Source organism: Typopeltis vanoorti, chromosome 4, assembly GCF_054136105.1.
Source record: "Typopeltis vanoorti isolate ZY-2024b chromosome 4, IOZ_Tvanoo_1.0, whole genome shotgun sequence".
NCBI classification, from domain to species: domain Eukaryota; kingdom Metazoa; phylum Arthropoda; class Arachnida; order Uropygi; family Thelyphonidae; genus Typopeltis; species Typopeltis vanoorti.
The window spans coordinates 91,082,446-91,106,863 of NC_143552.1; the positions used below are offsets into that span (position 1 = coordinate 91,082,446).

The window sequence follows — 24,418 nt, forward strand, 5'->3', positions numbered from 1 at the left end:
TGGAAATAAGTAAATTAATTTACGATAATGACGACATCGATCCTCATCACTAACGAAGACTTGAGTATGTTTATAATATTTTAATTCTTCTTAATCTTTTCATCACCAAATTCCAAATAGGTTTCCTCCACGACGCCAGTATTATCAGATCTTATAAATCAGTCTTCTTCCACGGAACCAGAAGATTCCTCGAAAACTTCTAGTGGGTCCCAAGAACATACATTTATAACTTGCATTATATGTAGTTCCTGAAAAAACCTTCAATGAATGAAAAAATACAACATGGAAAAAACTAAGTGTGTTTGTGGCGGCGGTTTGTCTGTTGTTGCTGGGAGGCGTGATTCGCAAGTTATTAAGTAGCAGCGAAGGCATTAATGTTACTGTAATTATTAAGATTATTTACCGGTATAAGTACACAACGTATTAGATTTCTTTTTTAAAATAGCGCAAAAGTTTTGCTGGTTTGGATCCTTTCCATTTCGGCGATGAAAGAATTGTTTTGTTTATGATTGAAGAAGGTATGTTGGCAGATATTTCCTCAGACATAATTGCTTAACAGTTTATTACTTGATAAATTTGGGTAAACTTCATAACGAATATGAAGTATATACGTGCAAACAATAGTTTGGATCCTACTCCGTTGCAGTGATTGTTTGAGAATCCACTTTCACATGAGTGAAAGAAGATTCTCCAACATTGCATCCTTAACGAAACATCGAAATAAGTTGAATTTGAGTCTACTTTAAGACTATCTCTAACAAACATCACATCAGACATTAATAATTTATGCCCTACGATGCAAGCTCATAGTTCTCGTTAAGAAATGTCCATTTAGTGAATGAACATTTTGATTAAACTTATTTCTAGAACAGTTATGCCACTTTATTCTTTATAATGTGTATTGTTATGCATTATAAGTTTCTTGAATAAAATATTTTGCACGTAACCATTCATTGTCAGAATTTTTTATGAAAATTTTCATAGGGTTCCTCGAGAAAAAAAAATTGTGTACCATTCCACAGTAGTCTCATAAAGCTTAAGAAATTTGTCACTCCATCAATCCATCTAGATCTTGGACTTCCTCTAGGTCTTTTTTCTAGCATCCTACCATGCCACTCGATAGATCTGCTCACATTACTGAATGCTAAAACAATGTCAAGTTCCTTCCTAGCATCTTCATTTTTTAAAATATGATGCTGCCATTGATGCCCCTATTGATTTTCCCCAATTTTTCTCAAATTCTCATTACTGTCCTAGTTTAATGTTTTATCTAATTTCTCTCTTATTCTATATACATTTATTCAGTTGGCTTCCTGCCATACTGAATCTGTAGTTTATTTCCAAATTGCAATATTCGCTAAAAATTGTGCCTAAATAGCTGAAGTGTTTTACTTGTTCTAAAGGTTCTTCATGCAAGAATGCATGTGATGTTTTCCGTGTTCTGTCGATTATCGTTTTTTTTTTTTTTTTAAAATTCTTTTATTGCTGATTTTCATATTGGATTTGTTGCAGCAGTTATTTTTAGTCTAGTCTTGTCTAAGAATCCAGAAGAGTTACACTGCGTTTGGTAAGGAATATATCATCTGAATAAAGTAAAGAACTAGTTTAGCATTAAACTTGCATCAAAATTAAAGATATCCATTTTCATGCATAATGTGATCTATACAGATAATGAAGAATATTGTGCATCCTTGTCTTACAAATAATTAAAAATCGAACCACTCTACTTTCTCTGTTTTATGCTCCATTTATCCCATAGAATCAGTTTTTCGAAAGCTTTCTACATGTCGCATGTTTTTACTGGAAGATTTTTGGACGGTAAACAAAGTATCTGGATGCATTTAACAGTTCATCTGCTCTGTCAATATGCTATTTTCATAATTTTTACTTTATTTTTTTAAGTTGACGTAAGCGTAGTTTAAAAGGTTGAAAAGCATGAAATATTAATTTTTGTCATGAAAATCTTATCTCTAATATTTAAATTTTAGAAATATGCTCTAGACTTAGACACGCTAAAAAATTATATATAGATTACTATCGATTACATATGGCACTTTTTTTCAGCTCGACATAATTACTTTGCATTATAATAATGATTGCATTTTGTCATCACGAAACACCCACGATCAGTTTTTAACAAAAGTAGAGGGCGAATCATTCCAATATATCTCTGCGGGTATACAAGGATATGTTTGAGGGTAATAACCAGTGGTGAACTATGAGGGGCTCGCGCGAGCCCTTTGTTAATTTTTTCTCAAATTTGCGAGCCCCTTGTTCTTCTTGTTTACTTTTTTATTTTTTCAAAAAAAATTTTTTTTTGAAACATATTAAGCGACAAATTCATACGGTAACCTAACAAAAATTAGTCTATTCGGCAGTGTATAGATTATTTGGAATTATTGTTTCAACTCCTCTATAACGAATGCGCCGAAGTTTGAAAATAAAATAAGCGTATGCGCTATCTTTATCCTTGTCCCTTCTGGTAGCCAATCGTATGGTAAAATCAGTAGCTAATCAAATGTTTTATAAAAGATTTCATTATTATTATATTTTGATAGTTAAAAAATGTTTTTCTCATGTAAGATAAATTAACACAGTTGATTGTGCAAATATTTCATGTTTAGATCATGAAATATTTGTTTAAAAATAATAGCCGTTAGAGGTTGATTGTCCTCTCATACGTTTTGATTGGAATTTGTACACAAGCTGTATTAATAAGAAAATTTGTGCGAAATACGTGTTTTTTTTTTTTTTTTTTTGCTCGACGATGCGAGCCCTTTGCTAAAATTTCCATAGTTCACTACTGGTAATAATGGACATTCTCCCTCTTAATGATTCTCCGGAAGCTATTGTCTGGGCAGAGCATACATTTCGTGATTAGTAATCTCTAATCGTGACTGAATTGATAATTTTTTTTTCACTTAATACAATCAAGAAAGAGAAGTGCATAAAACGAAAGTAGTCATTAATTTTTTTCGCCTGCTTCGGTTTGTGTGAGTGAGCATATCGTTACTTCGGCTGAGATCACGGGATAATATCCATGGGGGCATATTACCCAGCATCCTACCATTAGCCTCTGACACTATTCCATCAATATTTATATCAACAATGCAGTATTTCTCTTACAGGAATAAAGAACCTAAGAAGTACCCTACAAGACCTGATTAGATAGGGGAAATAGCGGAGCATAGTTGTTTGTAGGCATCTCTCTCTCTCTCTCTCTCTCTCTCTCTCTCTCTCTCTCTCTCTCTCTGCCCAAATAATCTTGCTTAGAGGACGAGTAATTCTCCTGTCCTTGCAAGATGATATTTGCTTTAGCTGTAACTTGGGAGATTTTTTTTTTCTTCTCTTTTACAAACTACTCTCATAGATTGCTATAATGAATGCAATTCTGCTGAAGCAAGACTTTAGAATGTTGAAGTTTACTATTCGCTACTGTTCTGATACACTGCAAATGAGAGAAATGGTTAACTAATTTAACCAGATGTTTGGATAGGCAAGTCTTTAATTAAGTTTATTAAAATCTTAGCCTTCAAGGAAAAGAAAGGAGATCATCTCTTGCAAAATTCGACTGCTAAATGATCTGCTTTCATTAAAGTGGAAAACCGTATACGTGGGAATATCTGTAGCTTGTAATCTAATTTACTGTACATGTGAGTGGTGGCTGATTATTCAGGAGGTCCTTCGTTCTCAGGTTGGTATTTTTTGAAATTCCTTTAGTAATTCAACTTAGTAATCGTAAAATTCAAGCGTATGTTCGATTACGATGAGTCTTATCTTTTAGGTTTATTGTCAACAGTGCTTTTGTTATTATTCAAGCTGTTTCATGCATTTATAATTTATTTCATCCAGTAAGGGGGGGGAGGGGAAGGGAGAGTAAGTGAGATGTCACTTATTTTCTTCTTCTGTTATCACTTTGTTCTTCATGCTGCTTTTGCTCAGGACTGCCAATTTGATTTTATTGCAAAAGAAGAAACGGTTAACTTCATTTTTTGTTGGTCGCCTGCAGCTCGGAACAAAAACAAATGATTTATTCAATCCAGCTATTATTATTTTTACCACTAGGTTTAAAATAATTTTTTTCTCATGGACAAAATTATCCCGTTGAAATAAAGATAACTTCAGGAAAATCTGCACTTACCTCAATAGTATATGGACCTCCTTTTGACCCTAATCACACTTTTCATCCTTATAGGCATATTCTCCACCAATCTCTAATAATGAGTCTGGTCCTTTTCTTCCTTCAACCGCTAATTCATGTACATGTTGGACGCACTTGTATGCTGCATTCAACACTCCACTTAGTCTCGAAGATGTTTTATTGTATCGCGATCAGAATTCTGTGCAGTTCAATCAAGTTCTTCACATCTTTTTTCCTGCATCATGTCTCTTCGAACGCGACAATGCACTAGGTCCATGTTGCAGGTACTATTGGGACACAGCCTGTCCCGTAAAATTTCAGAAGGTAGAAGGTTTGAATTTTCTAGGTGTTTTACATCAGCAGATATTTATCATTTTTTGTTATGTTGTTCATACCAGGCACTCATTCTCGCCCATCTAATCGGTAAAGGGTTTAGCTGATTTGTCGCTCCATATCATGAACATCCAGTACCCTGCGAACCAATCATGATTCTCTTTATATCAGTAATTCCCATGGTTGTTGATTGCTTTATGTGCAACTACTCTTCCATAGAAACCGGACTGTGCATCTCTTTACTTAGTGACATGCTGCTAACTCAAACACTTGCAGATTTTTTGAAGTCCTTATCACATTGTGCTACCGAGATTTGTGTCATCCTTTCGAGCGCGCTTTGATTTTCTTAAACTTTAAAAGTAAGATCGCGTCTTTCAAGTATAGTATACTAGCATATTTAACTAAGTAACTGGCTGTAGGGATGGAGTGATTTCTGGATGTCAACAGTTACACCAATATCAGAATGTTTTGAATTCTTAACGCGGATATCTTCTGGAGCGATGAAACTACAATGTGAGGTATTCAAACTATCAGCCATCACAGCGGATACACTTTTTCTAATCACTAATCACTGATTGACTTTCTAGCCAAATTCTTTGTAGTCTAAAAAAATAATTTTAAAATATTTCTTTTTTTCTAACAAAAACAAAATGTGTTTTCATCTCGAAAAAATAGATAGCAGGCATAACATTTGAAGATTTGTTTTCTTTGTTTGTGCAGTCAAGGAAATTGTTTGATCAGTAATATGCAATCCCTATGCAAAATCAAGTGCATTTAGAAGAGAATGAATAAATTTTCAATTTCATTTCTGAATAGTAACGAGATTATTGAGGATAGAACAAAATACAAAAATGTGATTAATAAAAACTAACTCTCAGTCTTATCCTTGGAAAATTCTTGTTTAGTTAATTGTTTATGAAAATTTCTTGCGACATTTATTTTCCTTATAGACATGCAACCACTCCATCAAATAGTTCTGCAATCTTGTCATATGATACTTCTATATATGGCCCGACCTTGAGATATCCTTGCGCGGAGACACGAAAAAAAACAAAAAACAAAATTTAGTGGATAAGGCAGACACTGATTGGACAACAGTTTTTCCTGAACAATTATTTCTATTATGATATGATTATTACAGTCGTTCTGTAATGGACCTATGAAAGCTTTCGGAAACTTCATAACACTTTTTATGCAATAATGCAATCATTATCAGCTCTTATCTTTTATCCAATGAGTCAACTTTGTTTTGTTTTAGGAACAACCTTACTATAACTTTTAATGAACAAATAGAACTGGTGTAAGCAGATTTTCCTATACTTTTTTTAATGTTTCAGGTCGTCCTTTGGCAGGATAACTACGTTCGTATGGAAATAAAATAAATAGAATCAGTAGCCGACAAATTCTTTGTCGGCTACCAATTCTCCCATTGCGTTAAATTTTGTACATGAATATCACCTTAATCCAGATAGACTGTGCGCTATTTAAATACACATAAGCTAAGTCAATCTGAAATACATCGCTATTGAAATAGATGTGAATATTTTTTCCCCAGCTTATATGAGTTACTCTGAAATGGTTTAATATTAAACAAAACTTGTAAATATATACTTAATAAACAGATATCCTCTGCTACACGAGTTCTTAATGTTATTAAAACTCAGTACAATGCATATACTTCTCAAACTATTTGACTGATGTGATTTAGCATTCAGTATTTATCTTTCATTAAACATGTGGTTTTTAAAGCGATTTGTATATTCTTTGTATAAAACCACATATAGAGTAGGGGAAAATCTTTTTTAAAAAATGATATCTTTTCACTAACTCTCGACGCGAAGGGTCGAATTCTAGCTGCCAAAAGGAGATAACGGCTTTTTTTTTTTTTTTTTTTTTTTTTTTCGGAAAGTCCTGAGGCACACTCTAGATAAAATGACAATTTCTAGCCCCCATCCGAGAAAATGATATCACTTGATAGTTTCGTGGTGTATTGTGTCCATCAAAATGGGATGAGCGTGCTCTGTGCGATATATTTGGTCACATCTTTATGACCATGAAAACTGGGGAATTTTTTTTGTGTGTTCCCTTGTATGGAATTGTAATGAGGCAGGGAGAGGAGAAAGAGGAGGTAAGGAAGACAGCAGTGTTCAGAAGAGGTAAGAGAAAGCAGGAACATAAAACTGAGAAGTCTTATGGGGTGGGAGGAAGTAACACTAATATGACATTTATGGATGAAATAGAAATTTCATCTTGCAGAACCACCGTAATGTTTAAATCGGGAGTCTTTAATTTTTATGGTCTAAATTTGAAGAATAATCGGTTAATGAAGCTCCTTTAGGTCAGGCATTAAAAAAATTATGCTGATACTAGGCTTAGCCTGAAAGTATCAGTATCTGGATAAAGATAATTATTGAAATATAGCCATTGTCACTCTGCCGTTTGTGGATTTGTATTGTGGTGTTTTGGTTTGACTCTTTCAACATACGTGACAGAGAAAAATAATGGACAATCTTCTCATTTCTTCACTTAAGACATCATCAAATGAGTTAGTAGCTCAGTTATAGCTGAAATTAGTTCAAAGAGGGAAATGAAGTGTTCCGTATTGTTTATTTATTAAATGAACTGTGACTAATAAGTGGATGATTGGTGAGCGCTGTAGGGGGCTGTATAGTAGAGATTAGCGTTATTGATGCTGATCGACAGATTCATTTGTAGGTTAACTCCAATTAAATTTTGAATCATAGAGTGTTTTAGGCACGAAAAGACTTCATGTTCAGTGTAAACTAATTTGTCACAAGCTGCTCATCTCTGATACAAACATGTTCATGTTTAGGTATACAATCAAGCTTTTAGAAACTTATAGTATGCCAAAGCAAGAAAAGAGATAAGTCTCTCTCTCTCTCTCTCTCTCTCTCTCTCTCTCTCTCTCTCTCTCTCTCTCTCTCTCTCTCTCACACACACACACACACAGAGTAAAAGTTTGCTTAGCTTTCAATACTGCTTGTGTGTATAATATTCACAGAAATCTGGAGCAATTTATGAGCTCCTCAATACAACATTTCTAGGTCGGAACTGATTGCCTTTGTCCCGCAATCTAACACAAATGTCTGGCATCATTGTGAGCCTGTTTCACAGATAGGGCGAGCTGAATTTATTCTAACTTTTCAGACAGTTCTGCTGCCCTCGATTTAAAATAAAAACATTAGTTGCATGACATATGGAGTGTTTCGTAAGCTAGATCTATTGAAATGTATTAGCAGCGGTTTCAGATTACGCTACACTTTTTACAGTGCATTAAATGATTTAAATTGACAAAAGGAGTTTAAAAAGTTGAGCAACTGTTTGCATAATTGTCTTGCCTTTTTTGAGTTTCAAATCATTAATGAAATTTCATATAGTTTTATTTTGCATCTTTATTAACAATATATACAGTTTATCTCCTATTACACTGAAGTATATGAAGGGGAAATTCCCGGGCGCTTAGGTTCCATGATTAACACTATTTGATTATCATTAGATAGTTTGATTGCATACGGAGGTGACAGGATTTTTTTTCTCCTGAAGAACGCAGTTAACTGGCATGATACAAATTGCTTTAGGTTCTTCGACCGTAAAGCAAAATATGCTAGATACATATAAAATATGGCAGTTACTCGGAACTACGCCGCCGCTGTTTTTTTTTTTTTAAACCCAATTTCGTTGTTTCTTGTTTGTTTTTTTATTTAAACAAGCATACACAAAAAAATGGTGAAAGAATTTAGAAAAGGGAGTAAGACAACTTGAATTTCTTCATTTTAAGCATTAATTGTTATTAAGTATTTTGTTTCTGAAATAGACCAAGTGTATATTTATTTTTAGATTACTACTACAAATAATTCCTCAATATCAGCAACTTTCATTAAATGAGTTTAATTTTATTTTCCTCTTAAAGACCCCCCCCCCCTTTATGTGTATAGTAAGATATTAAATATGTATGGCTCACAGAACATTAAGTGTTAGTGAGTGATTTCTGTTTTAGCTAATTGAATTTATTTAATTCGAAACGGTATGATTGTAATCAATGAAAAAAAAGCATAATTTGTTTTTAAACCACCCTACTTTTTCATAAATAGTACAGTGCTGTATTATTGTATGTCATAGAAAGAAATCCTTATTTTCCGCTAAGGATTAATCTATTTGGGTAGTAGATGATTTTTCATCTCCCAATGCGATTCCATCACTCTTCTTGGAGGCCTGAACTGGCTTAAAAATGTCTCATATTTGGTTTCTAGAACAGGCCTCCTAGATTATTTTAACCTTTATGTCCCATGGTACTAAATGTGATATAGATTTCCAATCTTTCGTGGAAGGAACTGACATAAAAAGTTTCTTATTCTTAGATTCTCAATTGATTGCTACTTCTCTCTTTCTCCCTCTGTGACCGAGTTATGGTTTGTAGGTACGATTACTTTATCGATCGACAGAGTTTATTGTATAGTTCGTGGTTCTTCTGTTTTATGTGCTTGGCTGTCGAGAAAAAAAAAATGGCGGGCAAGAGAAATATTGCCAGTTGGCATTAAATTACACACGGTAATAATAACAGTTAGGCACGCAAGTACAAAGTTAAACAGACACGCTGCTTAATCGTCACAGAAAAGTATTAGGAAGAATCGGAGTACTGGCATTAAGATCACTAGGTGTAAATTAATAAGAGAAGTAGTTGATGCAAAGTGTTATCATTACTGATTATTATCCAAAGGAATCCTTTGTGGCCAGGCTCGCCTGCGAGAGCAGTGAGATCAAATCATTGGTTCCAAATGTTATGCTTTATTTAACAAAGTCTAAATCACTTGCCTGCCTTTGTCTATACTTGTACTTATTACTGTTTATCAATGCTGTCCTGATCTTTGTTACGAGGACCTGTGCCACAGTAACTGAATAGCTCAAATTGCTCAAAACATCTTTATCAATGCTACTTTATTCAACATGGTTAAATTAAAAATCCTGAATCTGTTTTAAAATGCAGATGTATAAATCTTGATTTTATTCTTGTATGCACTGTTGTTGACAATTTTAAATTCACACAAGGATAAGAAAGTAATTTGATAAAATAACATTATTCAGGATTCACTCATATTAATAGAGACTCAATCAAGAAAATTCAGTAAAGTCTGATAATAATAATAAATTAATTTAATTACTGTGAACAAATACTAATTGAACTTCCAAACGAATGCTGTAAGTAGTTTTGCGCATGTTTTTTTTTTAAAAATTTTCAAATGCTGCTGTTTCTGCAGCAATTTATTTATTTATTTATTTATTTATTTATTTATTATTATTAATTTGCATTTTAAGCTTCTTACTAAACCCCGAAGAATTTAAGAACAAAATAGGAACTGTGCTGTTGCTGGCTTCGTGATATCACACTCCATCCCCGAAATTGGGAACAGTACCTTCCATTACCGTGATATCATTAATCACTTCGAGTTTCGCCCAGCTATGATACTGATGTCAAATAAACAAAGAGAGAATTTAATAAATTGTGTAGAAACTGGCACTTTTTATGACATTTCAACCTGCTCTTCGTTACTTGAAACCCAACCTGTTAAGAAATAATTTCCATGAAATATCATTCCAATGGCTGTCCTACTTGGTATGAGTCTAGTGAATTTTTATGACTTGGATTTATGCCAGGAAACCATGTAGGAAGTATTCGGATTCAAAAAGAAAAGGGGGAAGGGGTCGGAAAGTTATAAATCTTTATTATCTCATGAATTTTGTTTCTTTGTGATGCCGCTTCTAATCATCTAAAAAAATGACCATGACTGTAATATTATTGACGCTCTAAGGTGACCTACAAAGGATTTTATAGCCCTGTTATGGCGAGGTTGTCGTGTACTAAGAGATTATGTATACAGTAGTGAAAATACCTAATTGGATTCACTGAACACTTATTGCAAGCGGCAGCAGTGCCGAAAGGATACATGACAGGAAATTGTCGTTTGTAGTTGCGCATAAAGAAGGAATTCCATTTCTTTATGTGAGGCATTTAAAAACATTGGTTTTACGCACAGTTTTGATGCATGAAACTTGATCATGCAAATGATTGAAGGGCGATAAAACTGCTGACACAACTGCATCTCATTGCAAAAAAGGCAATTATTCTATAATTAATTGCCACCAATGATAATAAATAATAATAATTATGCCTATCCAATATAGTATTTGGCCTAAACTACGTTATATATAAAAAAGCTCAATTCTAAGTATCATTATTAATGGTATAATACGTATATGTGTCATATTAGAAATAATAAAAATTCAGAATATAGCATGAATATTGATAGTATGATAGTATTGTGGAAATTGAAGGGTTTGATCCTTTCCAACGCAAGCTAATGAACAGATCAATGATTCTATACATATAATTCTAATTTTATTTTTGTCGTTTTATCTCTTTGTCCAAAATGTTCATGTCGTATTCACCTTATCAGGATGTCCTGGAATATTGCAGTTGCACCCAGTTGGATATCGTAGCAATACGATATTTGCATTGTTGTTTTTTATTTGTTCTACTACTCGTATACGAACCTGCTAGTGTGGGTTGATGTTTAATAAAAAGCTTGATATTACTACATTTGAATTGTTTTTACATATGAAGAAACAAAGTTTGTATAAAAATCTACACGGCTAAGATTAAAAACGTTCATACGGACAGAACTGATTAAATGCTAGCATTTCTTTCTTGTTTCAATAGAAATCTTTTTGCTTTTACTCGACCGGAGAATGCCAGACAATTAGAAAAGAATTACTTGTAGTTCAAGGAAATAATAAGACACAATTTCCTGCTTTATTATAAGTATTATACATTGCTATAATAATAGTTGAGCAATGAGAAATATTCTTAAAACATCACACAAATCTTTATCCACGCAAGTTCATATGAACTCTGATTTTATTTTTCCGAACATAGTTTTCCAGATTTAGCTGAAAGATTGCTAGTTAAACAAAGTTAATCTTCTTGGCCTAGTTAGATAAGTGGTTAGCAGTGGTTAGTGGTTATCATGTGTTTAGCCAATAGACTGTGGGTTCGAATCTCGCCATGCGCATGGATGTTTGTGATTATTGCATTACTAATTCTGCGAAAAGAAAGTTTCGACCCTACTTCTTCTTTTAGCAGATTTCACTTACAAAATCCTATGAGGTAGGGAAGTGACTCTATAATACTGTCTTCATTGATAATATCAATTAGATATTTTGGATAAAATATAACAATCCAATTATCGTAACTAATATATTGGACAGTTCAAAAGAAGAAAGGCCTGAACTTATATTTCTTCGAAACTATATAAAATTTCATCAAAGATTATTTAAGATGTTCGTTTGCTGGCTTCTAAACTTATTTTTGAGATTTAAACTCTGGAATTAAAACACTTTGGACATTTAAACTCGCACATATTATGTATTTCTAAAAAAGGACCAGATTGGTTTTTAGAAAAATTTTAGTATGAAAAGCTGCTGCAATTTCTGTTTTTTTTAGATTAAATCTTCTCACGCAATTTTTTTCCATTTATTTTACTTCGGTATCTCAATTTGTGAATATCGGAATAAAGAAGTGCAAAAAAATGTTGATAAGAGGAACTTGGTCCGCAGACTAGGCATCACTGTTTTAAGAAGTCAAATTAGTTAGTACGTTATCTCCCTGCCACCACTTCACCTGATGTGCCTGAAGATAGATCAATGCCGAAGTCACAGTTCAATGAGCAGTTTTATGGGTGGATCTTCTGCACGCAATGTGAAATAATTAATCGAATAATTTATTATTTTATATTGTGCCCTTTCCGACTTCAGGCTTTACTTGAAACATTAAAGTCAAAGTAAGATAAACAAATTATCTGCAGGGAAAGAAATTAAAAAAAAAAAATACAAACCACGAAACTTGTAGGTCGACTTCACAAATGAACTGCCTCGTTTTCTGCTTCAGCGATGCACTTTTCCATGTATAGTGTTTAGGATCCATAATAATAATGAATTCTGGATCTTTTTTTTCCTTTTATTCTACTTTAGGCAAATTGTTCACATACTAGCAATCCCAACTCCCGATCTCTTAAGAATGAGTCTTCTAGGCGGATGTTTCTATACAGCACCGATTTCCTTCGGGTCAGTGTTTCGTAATAACTGCAGCTCTACCACCACTTATATTGTATACAATAGATTTCGCATTTCTTTGATTTGATTTCTTCCGTATGCAGCTCCAGTTGCCCTCGTGTTTTCTGCTATTATAAAAATTCCGGGTAGGCTGATTTTCGTGATTTCATCTTAATTTCTCTTGTTTGATTTCTGATCATTAACATTAATGATTAGAAACAGTAACATTAATCTATTGCAAATATTTGCACCATCGCATCACAGAACCAGTTCATTATATGCATGAAAATCTCTATTTTGAATTTCACGATATGTCGTAGTACAAAGGTCGCCAACTAATTTTATTCCCTATCCATATTAGAAAAAATAACAATAATGCCTCAATGTTATATTTCGGAACGCATTTATTTATATTCATCATTAGATTCATCATCATTACATTCATCATTGAATAATTAACAAATACATATATTATATTGGAAATTTGAGAAAAGAAATAATAAAGACAATAAAGAAGAAATGAAGAATGAAGAAAAAAATTGGCAATAATTTTTGAAAATCAGGAGTCGAATAAATATTTACTATTTGTAGCATAATTTTGAATAATGTTAATCAATTTGAGATTGAAATTCGTTTCTTATAAAGTTTATTTTCAATGACATTATTTCATTATGTATCGAGTATAATTTTCGTCTCTTTAATCTTTTTTTTTATTTTATTTCGAGGTACTGCTGACATTGAACATGACCGCGTCTTTATCGTTGCGGAAAGGTGCGCTTGCTTAAAGCATTCATACTTTAAAATGCTTCGGTAACAAGGTATAATATCCCCCCCTCCCCCTTTTTTTTCTGAAAAGATTCCTGTTATAGTACGATTGATTTTATCATACGGTGGTGTAGTTTCTTTCCTCCTTGGAATCTCATATTCCTCTCGTAAACATGCTACTAGAAATAAATATGCTCTTAGCAAACAGTATTTCACAAAATGATAAATTGGCTGTTATAAAGATAATGTCATGATTTCTCGTGCGAGGGTCGAAATGAATGCAAAACTAAAATAATCATTTTATGTAAAAACTATTGAGGTAGGTTGAAATCACTTGATGTCCGCGAAGAATTCCATTTGCGATCTTTGATTTGCTTTTTCTATGCTTGTTAAGATATGGAGCAAGCACGTCGTACCTTGCTTTCATCGAAATTTTCAGCTTTCTTTCTGTCTGATAAAGATTACAATACTTAACGACAAATATCGATGACATTCGAAAGCTGAATCTGAACAAGTCAAACATAGAAAACGTTTTGTCCGATCCCTTCTTTTACTTATATTTGGATGATTATACTGCAAAATTACTGTGCACATAAAAAGGAGCCGTCTCTTTTTATTTTATTTTTTAATTGCAAATTAAAATATCTTTCACCCATTCGAAACATACGAATGCAATATTTATACTGAATAAGAGTAAGAGTTGATTTATGTTATGTCCTATATTTTATTCTTTTATTTCGTGCTATACATTCTACAAATATTCCATTGTACCTTAGAAGTTAGTCCTATCCAACCTATTCCTGAGAAGGAAGACATCTTTGCCAATTTATCACTTCTGTTCTTTCTAAAACAACGGAAAAATTCATGAAAAAATAATCACACTAGTATCGATTCCTCAGTTGAATCTACTTGTTTATGTCAACTATCTTTTGATCCAATGTTTCAGAGATGGCAAAATCACTTCCTTCTGCTCGGTCTTCTGAAGCTAGATCCATACGATCATCAAATGATAACAAATCGTGGACTTTTAAAATGAATAATTTATCCCACGGAATGAAAGGCAGGTGGAAGTGAGTTGGAAGAATTCTTGGAAGTTACTTGATCAAAAGTATTATCTCAACAATATTTGTAAGTAGAAATGTCATAAATGCTTCAGTTCGTTCGAAATAGGAAAATTCATTATATTGTGCCTAGATTCCGGTCTGTCATATCGTACATTCTGATTGTTTCTCTTGCTGTCGACACTGAACAATTCTACAGATTTGGTCTTTGTACCGGCATCATATAGAGCAGTGGTGTTCAACCTTTTTTACTACGAGAGCTACTTTTCTATAAAAAGTTATTCGGCGATCTACTCTTTTATATAGATCACGTTCCCCCAACCTGATATCTGATTACGCACAGGTAAACAACTAAAAATAAACAACTAAAAAAAATACACCACTAAAAACTTTATTTGTGTATTTAAAAATTTATTTATCACTTTTAATTATTTTAATACAACAAATATTTTAATACAAATAAAAAAATTATTATTTTTTATTTGTACTAATTCTATTTTGGTTCTATTTTCTATTTTAATTCTATTTTGAAAACCAAAATTAGAAAAAACAACAGATTGATTGCAAACTCACAAGTTACAGGAAATGAAATGCTGGTTGATTAAAAAAAAAAAAAGTTAATGTCAAATTTGGCATTGTTTGGACCTCGCAATATTTGCATAGTCAAGTTGATATGAAGAAGTGGCCAATCGCAGACAATCATCCAAATGATCATTTGTAATTTGTTTCTTAATTGATTTTTTATGACGGTCATATTTGAAAAAGCGGATTCTGACAAGTATGTCGATCCGAAACAGGACAGAATTTTTCGCCAATATCAGCATTGCGCAATATTGAATATTGAATTGAATTAATATTGGGAATTTTTCATGTGCGTACTTCCAAATGACTTCATTGTTTATTGATTTTAAATGTAAACTATTCTGAATGTTTATTATATCAAGTTCTACTTCAGCTTTGTTTATATCAAATAGCCCACTAATGTTATTTGAAATTTCGGTGATGTTCAAGTTTTCTTGAAATGGATTATTGATAAAAGATACAATCATTTCAGTTTTATTAAAATCTTTAAATCTTGAATTTATTTCTTCCTCAACTAATTCTATTTCACGAATAAATTCTTTTAAATCATAGCGAAGCATTTCTTGATTTTGTTAAAAATTTTTTAATAAATATGGGAGATGTCTAAATTCCGTCATTTATATTTTTCTTTAATAAAAGTAAGTATTGTTGGAAAGTTTTTATTGAACTTAACATGTCAATTAAATTTTTATCTCTACCTTGTAACTCTAAATTTAAATTGCTTAATTTCGTACAGAAATCTACTAAAAATGATAAGTGTAACAACCATCTTTTATCACTCAATTGTGGATAAATATCTCCTTTTTCATCAAGAAAATTTTTTATATCGTTAATTAACACAAGAAATCTTTCTAAAAATTGACTTCTGCTGAGCCAGCGAACATTATTGTACAACAGAAGTTCCCTATCATTATCTGCCTGTAATTTAAATAACCACCGTTGCAGGGCTTTTCTTCGAACAGAATTTACAATTTTAAATGTAATATCCAAAACATCTTTTGTGTTTAATCTTTTACTACACAGTACTTGTTGGTGAATAATAAGTGGTACGTTAAAAAATCTGGATATTTGTCATCGTTTTTACATAATGAAATGAAGCCTGATTTATTACCTATCATTGCAGGAGCACCATCAGTAGTAATAGACACAAGTTTTAAAAGCGGATATTTGTGTTGTTTCACAAATTCATCAAATGCCGAAAAAATGTCTTCTCCCCTAGTCCTTCCCAATAATGGTATAATTTTCAAATGTGTTCTTCTTTACTTGAATAATCTTGAAATACCATGCGAATAAATACCATTAACTGAGCAATATCAGTGAAGTCGTTTGAGTCATCAAATTGCAATGAAAACGCAACGCACTGGTGAATTTCTGACATCAACCTGGCCTGTAAACTTTTCTCCAGCAATTGGAACTCTTCTTTTCGGAAATTTGAAACCTTGTCTGCGGCCTAGAAGTAGTCTCTCTCTCTCTCTCTAGCGACGTCTCGAACCGAGAAGCTCCTTTCTGGAAGCGGGAACTCCTCTCTCAAGCAGCGTGGATCCGGGCAGTCTCTCTGACGACGACTCTGGACCGGGCGGCCTCCTCTCTGACAGAAATTCTGTAATCGGGACCCGTTCTGCTTGCTTCAGTCCCTTTTTATTAGGTCTCCTCTGAGACCTCGTATGAAGTGTGGCAACCCCCCAAAGAATCGGTATGAGTCTTTCATCTTAAGTTTCAAGTTCAGCACGCCTTTTGTTCTCCTCCGCTTTCTTTTGATTGTTAGTTGCCGGCCATCGGAAAGTTGTTTGAATTCTTACTGACTGACTTCGGAGATGTTTACACTTAGAGCCTGCAAGCCTTTCTCATACATACAAGTTTCAATGCCAATTTTTCTAATGCCGCCATGTACAGCTTCGGCGACAAAAACATTGCTTTTACTTTTAACATTCTAATATATTCTTATTAAAGAGGTATATACAGTTAGCTTCAAAAGAGTTGTTTACAAAAACATCTAATACAAACTATACCGAGACAAACAAACTTTATTTTTTTACAATATTCACATGGGACTTAACCTAAGTAAAAAAATCGATGTAACGTGCTTTGGAATATTTAATATTTAAGCTACAATCGAGTTTTTACACTTTGCTTATAATCGTATTCACTCGGCTCGTTGTTTGACTTCCACTGATCCAAATTAATTCATTTACCCGGACTTATAAGAAAATTACTGATTTGACAATTTTAACGAAAAATAAATAAACAATAGCAATACACTTAAAGCGAATTAAAAATAATACAAAATAATGATAAATAAAATATTATGTTTTTAGTTTTAATTAAATTTGTAAGGAGGAATACACAACAGATCGACCAAAAATCGCAATCGACGGGTTGAACACCCATGATAAGAGCCTCCGAGGATGTCTTTAGTTGGAAAAACTGGAGTTATTCCAACAGAATAGTAGAAAGAGATCCTCTTGAATGTTAAAGTCTCATATGGAGGTACAAAGTCTCCCGCCTCATATAGAAAACGGCCCTCTTCTGATCAATCTCTAATGTAAGGTCTTGAAGGATTGTGTTTATCATTAATGTCAAAGATGAATTTTACATGTTTTTATTAAATATGCGTTTTATAGATAAATATTGGACACAGCGGTTTATCTACAAAATCCATGGAGAGTGTAAAATGGTATACTCTATAGTCTCAAAAAAGTCGAGTTATTTATTTGGAAGGATTTGTAAATAAATAATTGTAAAAATAGAAAATATGAAAAAAAAATCGAGATATTTTTGAGAGTTAGATTAATAATATACGTGACGAAACACTGATGCACAAGACTCTGATTTTTGTATAAATGACATTTTTAATTTTGATCCTTCATATTTCATATTGCATTTTGCACAATACTGTTGTTAATTCGTTAATCTATACAAGAGTAACTAGCGACAGATACTAAACATTCACAGAAGCATTTTAAATCTAGGATCTTAATTCTGTTTGTAATGTAATTGGAGAATTTAGTCCAAAAACTACGGCTGTTAGCAAATTAAAGATCTGCTTATGCTATGAGTTTCATTACATCATTTTGATGAACATTTACTGTTTTTATTTGTTATTTTAAAGCGCTTTTTTTACCAAGATTTGAAATATAAAAGATGTTTTCCCTGTCACACTCCCCACCTGCTCCTTCCCGGGTGCTGCGTCTTACAGAGTGGTACATTCCTGTCTCAATCACACTTCAGTGCAGAATATTGCGTGCGCTTGTCGATCAATACCACTCGACCCTCTAAAGCCCAGACAAGCGGAAACGAAGGTTAGATGCAGACAGCCAGGCAGACTCTTTTACTAACTATTCCCAGCATGCAGTGCGGTACTGCGTGCTTATTTTTTTGTTTATGTTCTCCAAAGGGGGAAAAAAGTCTCTCTCCAATGAAAGCGTCCATTGGAGAGAGAGACGGATGTTCCGAGGATATTTTATTTTTGTATATTTCTATTTGCAATTGTCCTTCACTGTTTTGTATAAATCCGCAATTCATAACTGGATCACTATGCTTCAAATTCTTTTCAAGGACGAACATAGACATCTTGATCTTAGTAATGAATGATAAATCTTTACTGTGTAGGAACTGAATTTAAGGATATATTTGAAACACGGATAAAATTATGCCATTTGAAATGTCGCTAGCAGTTTTGATTGCATATTCAATCAACCGTCCTTATTTTCTTTTAGTTTGCTGTTTTTTTTTTTTTTTTTTTTTGTTGGGTCTCTTTTTTGAAAAATGTTAACGTTCGGAAATGTTGAATTATACTTATCATTAAAGGATGCTTTGTATTAATTAACTTCATTAGAATTTCTAAAAGTACAAAATTGCCTAATTGCTTCTTCTATTATTAATTCTCCTAAGTAAGTTCAGGGAAGGATAATGCGAAACAGAAGATTGATATTATCGTAAGAGTTCGTGCAAGTGTCCACATGGATATTATTGTGTTTGATACTTGTTTTGTGATTACGTTATTTAGTACTCTTATATCTTTTAAGAAATGTGGGAGTAACATACTAGGGGAAGGGCTGGATTCTGATAAACACCCAGAACAAAAATGATATTAAAGCAACTGATATAATCACAAGAAAGAACATATTAGTAGCAGATTTATGAAGCAACTTATGTTCTTATATTCTTATATACTCGTAGTAGCAGAGTTATGAAGCAACTTATGTTCTTATATACTCGTATGTTCTTTCTTGTGATTATACAGTTGCTTTAATATCATTTTTGTTCTGGGTGTTTATCAGAACTTTTCAGCCCCCCCCCCCCCACCGTCGTATCTAGGAATACATTCTTGGATTTACCCACGATGACCAGGAAATCCTATAATTACAAGGTAAAACTGGTATTGTCAAATCAGCCCCCATCGGAGACAGTGCGTGGGTCGACCGAATTTCACAACTGTTGACAGATGTGCTGCATCATACAAAGGAAAGCATTCCAGTGTATTTCCGGATGTTACGCTAACACACTTGTATGGAATGCAATTAACGCTCAGTACGGTCATCGTAACATAAAACTAATACATCTATCTGATCGAATTACTCGCTGGTTATCAAAGACATATACTAAAAAAAAAAAGTAAAATGCGGTTATCTTTTTCATACAATTTTGTGTTGTATATTCCGTAGATGTCTCGCTGTTTGTTTGTTTTTTTTCTTTACATCTTTCTTCCTTTTGTGTACAGTACTTGGAAATTTACTAATTAAAGCAACATGTTTTTATACATGCTGATATTTACTTAAACTTACTAAAAGTATCTCGAATACTAATGTAAAAATAATAACAATCAAGATTTAAAAATGGAATAATGATAATGGACTTTCTTTGTAGTGGATTTTATATTAGCAAATTAAAACCTATTTTAATTAATTGAGTGAATAGCCAACAACAACATGATTTATGGTAAAACAAGCGACCTTATTTAATTTCCTTATAGATTCCTCTCTTGAATAACCAATGCCTATTGGTTAAAAAAAAAACCCCGTAAAATGGACATGACGGCAGCCATAGAAGTGATGTTGTCTCTTTCATCGTCGTCCGTTACATGCTAGGAAAACATCAGACACCAGTAGACTAATGTAAAACCCCTTCTGTGTGTATCATAGTACTGAATCATTGTCCCGTTATGACCTCACCGCCGTGTGTTGTGGGTGTGTTGCGTTCATGCGTTGGTAACTGTTGGATGATAGGCGACGTTGTTGTAACTGTCATCAGAACAAATGTTATATTAAAACCATAACGTTACGTTCTTAAATCAATAATCATAAAATGTACATTGGATATATTTAGTTTCCATCTATATTCAAAACTGCCGAAAAAATTGTGATGAAGGAACAAAACTAATATCTAATTAGGAATGTATAATTCAGAATGACACCTTCCGAAATCGCATATAAACTCTCCTACTAATGAGATGATGTCATTTCCTTCTTAAACAGTGCCATAGTTATTGGTTCACCACTAATTAAGTGTGCACATTAACAAGACACAAGACTGATTCGTATTCCACTACAAGCTTTTAATACCTTATTATCCACACTATTCCTAACATTTTTTTAAAATAAAATACAGACTATTACATGGCTATTTACGTCCTAAGTTTCTGTAATTTATAGAGAAATGTTATCTTTGTACCTTGCTTTAGAAATCCAAGTAATAATTGGAGATTTGTTTACGTAGTGTAGGCTTTGGCGATGGTGGCTATTCGTAATGGTGTTTTACAGCATAAACACTACCAGAAGAACAAATCAATAATTTAATGAGGTAATAATATTTCATTAGATTAAAATCCAGCATCTTCAGAGCACACATTATATTCGTGGTAGGACACACGGCACTCAATTACCTTGTAACTGAAAAGAAATAATGTGCTATCAAGAAGTCAAGCTAAATGTGATTTTCGAGTGACTATCTCCCAGATCTTAGGCAAATTAATGCAGCCATGCTTTATTGGGGTTAGGGGAATCTTTCATGGTTGATGTTAATTAAAAGAAAAAATGTCTCCCAGACCTACAGCGACTTCTTATGCAGTACACTTATCCTCTTCCATTTAATCGTATGTAAAGGAGTATTCAGAACAATGTTTTCGATTCCTACTTCTCATACAGATGACCACTAATATAGGTTTCATGTTCTTCAAGGCTGATGTTAACAGATTTACCTGTCTATCCAAAGTAAGCTAAGTAGTAGACACATGGAACTTTATACATTTCAGGCTGTGCAAGAGAATGAAGCCGATCTTTCGGAGATTGGACACAGGTCCAATCTCGATGTGTGGTTTGAAAGTGGCACGAAGAAATTCATTTATGAAGAACTTTCACTATCTTTCCAAATGATATCTCTGATACAAGGGATGGAAATATTTTTGTTTTGATCTTGTTTGTCAGATGTGGGAGAAATAGGAGCATGCAGTGTATTTTGTCTGTTTTATGGCTCTTGTAGCCATTGACTAAAATGTGTCTCAAAGATAACCGAGTCTTCTTCTTCTTCCTCTTTAACAACAAATGTTCTAACAGAAACTGGTCAGACTGATCATATCTTTCCATTTCTTTATACCCTCCCACATTCTTCCTTCATGAACAATCAATTCAGGTTTCTTTTTTTTCTCTATTTCTTCTCTTATCTGGTCTCTCCACCTTTTCTATGGTTTCCTCTTTGTCTCTTCTTCCAAATTTCATTTCATACATTCTTCTTGGTATTCTTTCTACTGACGATTATTTTCATTTCCAGTGCAGTTACACTTGATACTCTTTACACAAAAGTTAGCTTTCCTATATGATGAGAGAGCTAATTAAGCGTTTTGATTAAAACATAGACTTTATTTTTTTTTATTGCAAAAAAAAAACTTAAGGTAATTTATTCAGTTAAAACTTCGTTAGCAGGAAGTCTTCTTTCTTCTAGAAAACTTAATTAATCGTGAATGCATTGTAATATCATTTCTTCGGAAAATTTTTTATAGACATATAATTTAATAGTAATCATCAGCAATTTAAAAGATGACTTCGAGTTTATCTCATTCAAGGAAGCTCGTTAGAACATAGAATATTCGGTTTGTCATTTAATTTAAATTAAGAGAAATTTGCTCAAAGCGTTGTTGAATAACCTTGCTTCGCAACCTTCTCTTTCATTCGTTATTTAATATCCATTAATCATTCGAGTTTGTCTTTATTCGAGGCAGGATAGATCAATGATTATCCTGCCTCGCCTAGATAGATCACTAACGAATGCAAACTTGATGTCAGTAATTTAATAAATTTTTCTGACGAGTGCAATCGTACACGAGCGAAGTAAAATGTACGAATTTTTTAGCTGATGAAGGCGAGCATCTCCGCAAAGCAATATGATGGGAATAACGAATTGTGGCATCAAAGGAGTAAGTCAGCGACGCTTAACTCATGTCGTTTCGACGCAGACCTTTCCTTTTGGGAACCTCTGACTCAGGCAAAGATGCTGCACTTTCTCTGCTCCCCGTTAACATGCTCTAGTAGTTAGTCATGAGCGCAGTTGTGGCACGAGGCAGTTGATGTGCTGAAGAAAAAGCCAGAAGGTAATTCTGTGGTTTCTTAAATACGTCATACTCTGAATGCAATGCTCCTCTTTCTTCAAAAGAGAACACCTAAAGAAGGCCAAAATTAGTGTTTCCAGTCTAAGATAATTTGTCCAATATATTAATTAATGTTTTTTTTGTTTTTTTTGTTACTATTGGCTAACTATAGTATTCCACTACCGATATTCTAAGAAAGTTGAAAACATTTTCATTCATACTTCGCAATAATGAATCACTGCAAGAGATGCGCTTGATTTTTTTCTAGTGTTCGGGCTTTATAATACTGCACATTCGAATGCATCCGTATTATTAAGTACAAATTTTATTTTTCAGGTGCCTTTCGCAAAATGTGTAATCGCCTATTAAATTCACTTGTCCATTTGGGTGCATGTTATTTTTTTGACTGGTCGAACGAATTTTATTGATATTCGGTATTTGGAATCCATACAAAAACTTCTGGAAGCACATTAGTTTTTTCATCTCAGTGACATCGAATTTATACAAAGAAATAACACTGCTTCGACTTCATGGAATTTAGTGAAATTCGTTACTTGCCAGTGTGCCTCATTTCTGGATATTTTGGTTTCATTTTCTTGAACAGAACTTGGCAAACGATAGCAATAATTCCATTCCTGTTCGGTGGAATTTAATGAAAATTGGGATTCAGGATTTTTCAACTCAATTTGGACCATTTTAGTGAAAATTATTCAAAACAATAACATGTGCAATATATAAACCTAAACAGCTCTAAGTAATAAAGAACCCGTATCACTATAGAATAATGAAGCTTTTTTTTTTTAATGATTGTTTCTGATAATTTCAATAATTGTTAACTTTAGTGCTGCCCATGTTCATTCAAAGTCTGCATTATAACAAGGGTTTATAATGAAAAAACTGTTGCGCTTAGCACAGGTGAACGATTAGAGTAGGGATCGGCAACCCGTGGCTTTTCAGAGATTAAGTATAATGAAAAGAATTGGAGGATAGTCTATTTTCCTGAATGAGATGTACTCTGATAGATTTTTTGATTCGATTCGAAAAGATTTCTAAACAGTTTCGAATAAGTTATAGTTCATCATCATCATCAACAACCATGGGTCCAGTGCCTGTATGTGTCTGCTGCCATCTTGATATGATTCTTCCACTGCATTCTATTTTGTGCAAGATGACTCAGTTTGTGTATAGCGTTTCCGCACCATTTGACGATGTCATCGCCCCATTTCTCTGTTTGGTCTTCCTCTTTTGTTCTTTCCTTTAATCATTCCAAACAGCAACCTTTTTAATTTTCTCTCGTCATTCATTCTACATATATGGCCAAATAGACGTAGTTTCCTTTTGATTATTTTCTGGATCAGGTTTTCTTTTGGTTGTATTCGTCTGTAGATTTCCTCATTGTTCACTTTCTGTATCCAGCTTATTCTCAAGATCTTTCTATAGCACTTCCTCTCAAATGCCAATATCCTCATTTCAGATTCTCTCAGGAGTACCCAGGCCTCACACCCATAGAGCATGTTGCTGAAGATACAGGTTTCTACAATGCGCAGTTTAGTTTGCATCTTTATAGCTTGGCTCTTCCATATTTTGTCCATGGCTTTTAGAATAGTTGTTGCTCTGGCTATTCTAATTTTTATCTCTTTTTTGGGATTCCAAGTCATGCGTCATGTGGCATCCAAGATATGTGAAGTGTTCCACATTTTCCAGTTGAAATCTGTCTATCGTAACTCTGTTCAGTAACTCCTGTTATCTGAATATCAGTTTTTTCAAAGTTGACATTTAGTCCATATCTTTTTCCTTCTGTGTATAGTGTTTGCAATGTCTGTTCCAGCC

At 33.3% G+C, this 24,418-nt stretch overlaps 1 protein-coding gene across 1 annotated transcript in view; it reads left to right on the forward strand.

The window, feature by feature from the left end:
• Positions 1-24,418, forward strand: part of LOC150107494 (calmin-like) — a 301,942-nt gene that overhangs the window by 123,083 nt on the left and 154,441 nt on the right. The window lies entirely within an intron of this gene.